Below are 9,716 nucleotides of genomic sequence, written 5' to 3' on the forward strand. Positions count from 1 at the left end.
ATCATTTGCAAAATTTTAATACTTTCATAAGGGATGCATATCAGGAGAGTAAAAGGCTACTTTTTAATGAACAGAAGGTCCAAAATTATGGAGATTATTTTTAGCAAAGATGATTTGGGTATTCGTAAGGATCTGCTTTGGGTGACTGCCATTAATCTCTAGTCCTTGAAGTCATCTATTTCAGGTTCTGGGGGAAGATCTTCTGCTGTATCTCTTGAGTAAATCCTCCACTGCAGCAGCCACCACTGCTCCTTCTGCCACCACAGCATCCACTGCTGCTGCCACTGCTTCTGCCACTGCAACAGCCACCACCACTACGGCTGCCACCACAGCATCCACTACTTCTACCACTACTGCTGCCTCCACAGCATCCTCCGCTGGGCTGGACTGTTTCAGAAGATCCTCCACCGCAGCATCCACCACGACTGCCACCGCAACAGCTTGCTCCTCTTTGTTGTTGTTGGCTCATCTTTTTTCTAGCTTGGGTAACCCTAGAGGGCACAAGAGAGAAAGAGAGGGGGAGAGAGAGCTAGAATTGACATTTGCAACAGGGCTCTATATTGAAACGTTCCTTTGCTTTTCTAGTAATGCCCCTTCCGGCAATTCTTGTTCACCCTTTTTAAAGGAGCTTCTTAGATGTCACTCTCCTTCTTAAACACACAAAGCAAGACAAGATCAAAATAGAAGGACCAATTCAAAAATATTCATCTTTGTTGAGCCTGTTTTGTGTAGCGGTTAAGAGCAGCAGGACTCTAATCTGGAGAACCGGGTTTGATTCCCCACTCCTCCCCTTGAAGCCAGCTGGGTGACCTTCGATCAGTTAAAGCTCTCTCTGAGCTCTCTCAGTCCCACCCACCTTTTAGGGTGATTGTTGTGAGGATAATAATAACACACTTTCTAAACTGCTTTGAGTGGGTGTTAAGTTGTTTTGAAGGGTGCTATATAAATCGAATGTTATAAATCAAATGTTGTTAGTGGGAAGAGAGGGCCTATCTTTCTGCCATTACATTCACAACAGCTTACGTGGCAAGCACTTTCTCTCAAATTCACCTTGAGACATAAAATATACACTAAATAGCCAATCATCTGGATTGTCAGTGGATGAATGTCATATCCTGTCTGTAAAACACAGGGGCATCTTCAGCCAGAAAAAACAGTCCTTGTGTTAGATGTTTTTTTAAAAAAAAAATTAGTCTCAACAGAAACTTACAATAGAATCCTAGACAGAGGTACACGCTTCAAAGGACTTCAGTGTTCCTAGAAAGGCATAACTCTGTCCAGGATAGCACACTTGTTTTCTGCCCATGTTATTTTCTGCCCATTATGGATATCCTAGTCTGTGCTTTTGTTTGTAGGAAGTTTGTCCTTTCATCCAATCAAACTATCAGATGGTTTTAAAATCAGCTCAGAGCAATGATGGGATGTTTTCTTGCCTGAGAAAAGATCGAGGGAATCCTTTGGGCCTCAACTGAAAAGTGTGGGAAAGAAAAAAATGCTTCCAAGCCAACTTTGATTCTTTAAGACTGTTTGGAATTAACTCCATGCCAAATATTTCCATCAATGTTGCTCTAAGTATGTGATCTTTTGGGAAAAGCTCAATTGTCCTTTAAACTACTCGTCATTATGAGCATAGAGAGAAAATGCAAATAATTAATAAACAACAACAATAATAATAAGAAGAAGAAGATTTGATTTATACACTGCCCTTCAGGACAACTTGCTGTCACAGTCAGAGTGGTTTACAAACTGTATTATTATTATTATCCTCATGACAATCACTCAGTGAGGCGGGTGTGGCTGAGAGAGCTCCAGAGAAGTGTGACTAGACCAAGGTCACCCAGCTGGCTTCAAGTGGAGGAGCGGGGAATCAGCTCAGTTCTCCAGATTATTGTCTTGCCACTCTTAACCACTACACCAAACTGCCTCTCAAAGAAGCAATAAAATCAGTAGTCCAAATTAATTCCTAGAGGGTGTGATTTCTAAGTTAAGTACTGTAACCTTTGTTTTAGGCAGGATATGGCTTCTCTTTGGCCTGATCAGTTTCCAAGAAATGATGTACAAGGCCATTTTTCCTCCAATATTGTTCCCCAGCCATGCACGGACAGCGATCAAGATTCCATCAAACTTTTTTCATTGGACAGCAAAACATACATATTGCAAGTAGCCTGAGCCAAGAATCCTTACCTTAGGTACAAAGGCTGGAAAAACCCTTTAGGAGAGCCATGAAAAATCTGATCTGACAACATTGAGCTGATGGACTACTAATTTAACTCATTCAAATCCTATGTTGTCATGGAGGGACTTTACCCTATTGGTGGAATGTATGTTTTGTGTGCATAAAGCCCCAGGTTCCACCTTTGATATCTCTAGTTAAAGAGACATAGATATTTTCATCCCTGAGAAATGATCCAGGGAAGCATTTGCTCCTCAACTAAACAGAGTAGGAAAGAAAAAAAAATGCTTGGAAGCCAACTTTGATTCTTTAAGACTGTTTTGAATTACCTACATGTCAAATATGCAAACTAGCAAAGAGGTCCCACGATCATTATAGCTAGCCTACCCACCCACACAAATAAATATTCAAAATTTGTTTCCTGTTGATTATTGGAGAGACAAAAAATGACCCATCTCTTTTACAGTTTCTATCCAAGTCTCCCTGCTAGGCACTGCAGAATGAGATTTCACAGGACTGTTCAACAGATAAAGCCACAAATAGGAAAGAGAAGAGAGGTCTTTGTACTCACCCTGCTGATCACCAAGATGTCAAAGCAATCAAAGTCGATTGAATGAGAAGCATCTAGAAAGAAGATCCATTTATACTATCTGTCAATGTTCCATTTCATAAATGAGGCACGTGGTGAAATTGCCATTTCTCAAAGGAGCCGCAGCTCGTGCTTAACTCTGTCCCCATTTTGCACTCATAGTTTTGACTCATACAAGCATGTGATGAGTATCTTTAGTGGCCTGTCCTTCAGTCTGTGTATGGATCTGAAGCTGGTACATGTATCGGCCTTCTGTCACCTGATAAGTATCACTTGCTTCAAATATGTGGGTGTTACAGAGTCTTTCCCAATATTTTTGGCATCTCATTTGAATTGATAGAATGAGTCACTTAATGGAGGGGATTGTTCTTCCATGTGAACATCCTTCCTCTTATAAACAGATGATATATAATGTGAGCTCCATGGAAATCATATTTCTCATGATTTTTGTGATATAAACATTTCTAGTTCCATTCTCGCCCATGATATGCAATCTAGATTGAACATAGCCTATGGCTTCAAGATTTAATATCAGAGATATTTCCTGGTTTAAGCACCCGTTGGCAGCATGAAATGTAACGGCATAAGAAGGGAAATAGTTTTGAGTTTAAAGCGGTTTGTGAGGAATAAAAATATAGAAAAAGCACTGGAAGAAGGGGGTCAAATGAAAGAGATTCTGCAGGAGAAGGAAAGCATGAGGAACTTCTCGCTCACCATCAGGAAGCTCTTGATATCATAGCATGTTTACAGGGATGTATTAGAGCCAAAAGTTGCCCAATCATACGCACTGAGGGTTATCAGCTGGCCACTTTGCTCCACTGATAGCACAAATGGGGGGAGGAGATGTATGAAGTCATATCTGGTTGTAGTGACATCACAATGCTCTAGGAATTGCCCAGTCTCAATGGTAGAAAACATACAATTTGGGGAAATTCCTAGAGCATCGTTATGTCACTTTTGGGTACAACTAGAAGTGACTTTCTGATGTCACTACCCATTTTTGCTTCTGCTGGAGAGAGGTGTGGTGGCGGGGACCAGGAACCTAGATTGATGTTGGGGTACATGAATTTATCCATACATTCTCAATTTCATCATTGCTGTGTTACCCCAAGACAGATACACACTGAAAACCACAATCCCTTTAGCCCCTTCCATTTCTAAGGTCTTATGTAGCTAGGGGTAGAGAGAGATACCCTCTTGTATCACACCAGAGAGTCATTGCCAGGAATACATTCAATCAAATGCAACTCATAATTGGATAGCCAATTTCCCACAGGAAGGATGTCACACATCCCAACCAAGGACTCATTCGATGACACTCAGGGAACACTCACACCCAGGCCAGAATGAATGCCTGGTGTTAGCATTCCATTCAAGTTAAGAATATCCCGATGGATATAAACTTGTCTGAAATCCTCAGCAAGTCTTTCATCAGCTGAAGGTCATACCCTGCCCTATTAGAACCTCCTCTCAAGTTTCAATTTAAGAATCCTCTAAATTTTGGTTTCCTGTCACTGGTGTTCCTGTGTCCCCAGCATTTTGAGTCCAGTTTTCCCCTTGAAACTTCTCCCAGCATCTTGGAGACAACATTGGATCTTGAAGGAAGACTTCTTCCCTCTTTTGACCCCCCTCTCGTACACACTGTGATTCTATTCCCTGTTCCTCTTCTCCTTGCTACCTGACCAAAGTTGCTTGCCTTGGAGCTTCCTTCTCTTGCTTTATCTCCCAGTCTCCCAATTTCTGCTCGTCTTCTCTTCCCAATGCCTCTTGCTCCTCAGTCCACAAGCCTCCTTGCTGATACATCCCACCAGATGAGGACCTTCATGCTTCCACCTCTGCTGGAAGTACACACACACACAAATATTTTCTGTCTTCCTGGAGGATTTCTCTCAGACTAACCACAGAGGAGAACATGCAAGTCCCAGACCCAGGCATTTAAGGATATTTTCGTGTTCTGTATACATGGACACGAATGGAGTGATAGTTTTTGGTGGTTAGCTGTGTTTCTCTACAGTAAAACAGCAGGAATTGAGTCCAGTGGCACCTTAGAGACCAACAAGATTTTCAGGGTGTAAGCTTTCAAGAGTCAGAGCTCCCTTCTTCAGACATGAGTAAGAAGTGATTTTTGTCCAAGAAATAGAAAGGAACTCTTGTGATTAACTAGGGTTGACTTTATTGCCTAAAAAGGTGGATGGATTAGAGAAATTAAAGAGAGGCAACTTAAATAATAGCTAGGATCAAACAGATTCCCAATACAAATCAACTAGCAACAAAGCCTGTTGTGGGAAAAAAATACAACTGGCTCTAGAAAGGGGAGAGTGAGTAGGCAGGCATTCACTCCTCCTCCATCACTGATTTCAGCTGGTGAAGGGTGGATGTTGTCATCTGCTCCATGCCTGATCTCAGCCATGCGAAGGGATGGTAGGCTTTGCTACCTACTCCATGTGTCATACATGCTGGGTAAAGGGGGGGCATTGCCTCCTGTTCTGTGCCTGACTATGGGTGGATGAAAGGGGGCAGACATTGCTGCCTGCTCCAAGCCTGATCCCAGCTGGGTGAACGGGGGTGGGCATTGCCACCTGCTCCCTGCTGGGTGAAGGGAGGAACAGGCATTGCCTCCTGCTCCACACCTGATCCTGAAGGTGTGCCGCAGGCTTTGCTACCTGCTCTGCTCCTGATTTCAGCAGGTTGAAGGGGGCGCAGGCATTGCTGCATGCTTGGCTCCTGACTCTGGCAGGGTGAAGACAGGGTGGGCATTGCTGCCTACTTGGTGGCTTATTCTGGTAGGTTGAAGTGGATGGGCATTGTCACCTACTCTGCTCCTTATTCTGGCTGGGTGAAGGGAAGAAGGGCATTGCCTCCTGCTCTGTGCCTGATCCCAGCCAGGTGAAGGCACAAGGTCGACATTGCCACCTGCTCCACTCCTGATCCCAGTTGAGTGAAGGAGGGCGGGCATTGCCATCTGATCTTCTCCTGAGCCTAGCTGGGTGAAGGGAGGTGGGTATTGTCACCTGCTCTGCATCTGATCCCAGCTTGGTTAAGGTGGGGGGTGGGCATTGCCAAAAGCTCCACTGTGAATACCTACTTGGGTAAGGTCAGGGGTAACATTGCCATCTGCTCTGCTCCTAATAACTTCCAAGAATCACAGTGGAGAACCACACCTAAGGGGCTAAAGCAACTGTAAATACAGCCAAAGTAGAAATATAAATATGTTTCTATTTTCTATTAATTATAATTAAACATGGGCACAAACCATAAAAAACCCGAACTATACGGTTCATGGTTCATGGTGTTTTCACGAACCAGGAACCACAAATCCCCACAAACTGAGGCAAGTTCATGAACCAGTTCGTGGTTTGTGGCTGTGGGAAATGGATTTAATGAAAGAGATTTTATATACCTTTTCTGTGCCTTTCAGTATTCTGAACTTTTACTATTCTCAGGAGCTAATGTAGAACTTTTAATGCAACTTGCAAGAAAATGAAACTTGAAACAAAAGACCAAAGCAGAATGTATGTAAATCACTGTGAAATGTAAGACCAAAGGCACTGTGAAGCTTGCTCTCAGTAGATTACGCTCAATAAGCTTGATGAGCACCTGGTTGATTCCTGACACCTGTTACTTAATTGATACAGAAATCCTCTTTGTGAAACTGTCTATGCAAAATGTTGCAATGAAAGCAAGCTAAGATTAGAAACATCCCTCAAGAAAGAGAGATGGGGACTTAATGTAACCACAAGCGCATTCCAGCAGCTTTCCACCCACGGAACCCAGCTCACTTGAAGTCTCCAAGGTTGCAAGAAGCGACACTGGGGCGCCTTTGTTAAATGTTACATTGACCAAAGGAGTGGGCATGAATGAGAAGCTCATGAGAGAGATGTGTGAGAAAGGAAGACGATCCTTCCAGGGATAACACCAAGGACAGATAAGATAAGAAATCTCAATCTTGCAATTTCTTGGAATGCTGTTGTTCTAAGCTGTTTCTTCCAATCAGAATACCTCTAGACATTTGTATCATGACAGGTGGTCACCCTCTTCCTCCAATGGAGACCACAGTATTCTTTGAGCCAATAAGATAACAAATATTATAATTAACCAAAAGGTAATAATTGCTTTGTACTGCTATTGTAGCTCTGACGAGCTTTGGGCACGAGGAGACCTTTTACTCCCTGTGTAACCATTGTTCCTCCATTGTTTAATAAACAATCCTAGATTGCTTCCTCTACAGGACTCCGTGTATGTGTGTGTCTCTTATTGTGATTGGCTAGAGGGACATTCAAGGCACCAGTTTGTGCAAAATACGGGGTTTAAATGCCCCTTTCTGGCCACTTAGCAGTGGCAGGGAAAGGGGCCTTTGATAGTTTAAAGGGCCCTTTCCTACTGCTTGCAAGTGTCAGGCCCCTTTAAATGGTCCAAAGCTCATAAACCCCAGCCTCAGCCCCAGCCCCCCAGTCCCCCAGCCCCCCACTTACCTTGGCTCTGCTGCTGAGGTGGTGGAGGCCATGGCCCAGCAGCAGTGGCTCCAGCCTTCTCCACCACCCTGCAGGCCTGTGGCCTCCTCCCCCTCCTCCAGTGAGGTCTGCAGCACAGTGGAAGAGGCCAACAACGCCCTTTTCGGCCTCCTCTGCTGCCCTGTGGGCCCGCACAGCAGTGAAGGAGGCCAAAAACACCCTTCTCACCCCTCACAGGAGGAGGGGGAGGAGGCCGTGGGCCCACAAGGTGGTGGAGAAGGCCAGAAATGCTGCTGCTGGGCCACAGCCTCCACTACCCCAGCAACAGAGCCAAGGCTGGTGGGCTGGGGCTCGGTGTGTGTGGGCTGGGCTGGGCTGGGGCTGGGGGGTGGGGGGCTGGGGCTGGGGTTTGTGGACTTTGGGCCATTTAAAGGACCCTGCTGCTTGCAATTAGCAGGTCCTTTAAACTATCAGCTGGCAGGCGGCAGGGGAAATGTCCATTTATACTGCCCCCTTCCCTGCCACTTCGCAGCAGCACGGAAAGGGGCATTGCCCTTTAAAATGAACCAAACGAACCAGTAGACCAGTTCGTGGAAGTTCGTGGAAACGAGCTTCCGCAAACCACTGGTTCGCAAACCATGAATCTGGCTGGTTTTTTGGTTTGTATTCAGGTTCGTGCCCATCTCTAATTATATGACTTAATGACTTAATATGACTTAAAGTGACTCAGTGTGATAGTCAAAGTACAAAAGACAATGGAATAACAATATTCAATATAAGAAGACAATATTCAATACAAAATATCACAACATTCTAAAGCAACTGGCCAAGTGGCAAAGTCTCTAACAATGTCTCTTCCTTCACATGGAGTTCTTCAAAGTGCTGTTGCGGAAAAGCCAAGGCAGATCAAAGGACCCGCCTGACCTGAACAGCAAATGCTGCAGTGTTCAATATGTATTTTCAAATTTCTCTTTGAATCTTATAACATTTTTCCTTTTTCTCTTGATAGACAAGCATAATAAGGATGGCAAGGTACAAAGGACCACCGACCTGACAAGGAACCAGTCGTCGAAGACGCTTGTTTCTGGGGTATAACTTCATCAGGGGTCATACAGACATTGCCATCAATAATCTGTAATAAAATATACATTTCTAATAAAGATATCAAACCAAGAATCTCCTCTTTCAAAAGACTTTTACAGTATAAAACTTACCACTGCTAATGCATAGTCAATTTCAAGTGGCAGTGAGATGCACCTTCACATTGGCCATGTGAAAGTAATTAATGCTAATACAAGAATTTAAACAAACTTCTTAAAGGTACAATACCCCATCTAAACAATATTAATTAAACATAAACCAGTATATCATAAGCTATGATATTTACAATATATTCACAGTGTACAGTTAAATTACAAAAAGCAAGACAAATTAAACTCATGGTTTAAAACAGATCTTATTATACCTTCAGATCAACGCAATTCATCTATACCCACACTCGACATCATAGGGCATTTTCCTTGTGGAAGATGCAGAGTCTGTCATTTAGTACTCCCTGGACCACAGGTTACAGTCAATCAGGGGAGGAATGCCATTGCTTTGAGATCTTTTTCGACTTGTCAAACAGAAGGAGTTGTGCATTTAGTTATATGGCCATGTAATATGCTGTATGTAGGAAATACAATTCGTCAGGTTAAGACACGTATCTCTGAACATATTTTATGCCTCAAAAACCAAATTATGGATGCCCCTTTAGTAGATTATTTTTTCAACTTGAAACATAAAGAGAATGAATTTAAATGTACGGTTCTGTATGTACCCCAAAGGGCACCCCTCAAAGAATTTCACAAATGTTGCTACAGTGAGAGGCTTGATGGATTCACATATTTAGCAGTATGATACCTGCTGGTTTAAACCATGAATTTAATCTGTCTTGCTTTTTGTAATTTGACTGTGAATGTATTGTATATATCATAGCTTGTGATAGGCACCTGTGATATACCAGCTGAATTAAGGCAGGTGGAGGGCATTGCCACCTACTCCCTAATACCAGCTGCATGAAGGCAGGGGATGGGCATTGCCACCTGCTTCGGTCCTTATAACAACTGGGTTAAGGTGGGGGTGGGCCTTGCCACCTGCTCTGCTCCTAATACCAGCTGGGTGAAGGCATGGGGTGGGCATTGTCACCTGCTTCACTCCTTATATCAGCTGGGTTAAGTTGGGTGGTAGGCATTGCCATCTGCCTTATGCTAATACCAGTTGGGTGAAGGCGGGAGGCGGACATTTCCACCTGCTCCCATCCTGCTCCCAGCCTGGGCTTCCCATCATGACATGTTTTCTGGAGGGACATGATGCCTTTCCTAGGCTTCCCTCCATGGCAGCGCCCTCTGGTGGTGCACCAGGGTATAAATTGAGTTGTCTGAAATATGCTTACTCAATTATATAGTAAGATACATCTCATTATCAAGATGGCCAGATCTATAGGTACATAAACATGGAGACT

The 9,716-nt window shown here is 43.7% G+C and overlaps 1 long non-coding RNA gene across 1 annotated transcript; it reads right to left on the bottom strand.

Moving 5' to 3' along the window:
* Positions 1-2,822, bottom strand: LOC129336108 (uncharacterized). The gene is made up of 2 exons (XR_008597650.1): positions 2,745-2,822; positions 1-491 (listed from the first exon to the last, which is right to left on the bottom strand). It is a non-coding gene; the product is annotated as an uncharacterized LOC129336108 (long non-coding RNA).
* Between the last annotated feature and the right edge of the window lie 6,894 nt (positions 2,823-9,716).

The sequence above is a fragment of the Eublepharis macularius genome, chromosome 1 (genome assembly GCF_028583425.1).
Source record: "Eublepharis macularius isolate TG4126 chromosome 1, MPM_Emac_v1.0, whole genome shotgun sequence".
In the NCBI taxonomy this organism is placed as follows: domain Eukaryota; kingdom Metazoa; phylum Chordata; class Lepidosauria; order Squamata; family Eublepharidae; genus Eublepharis; species Eublepharis macularius.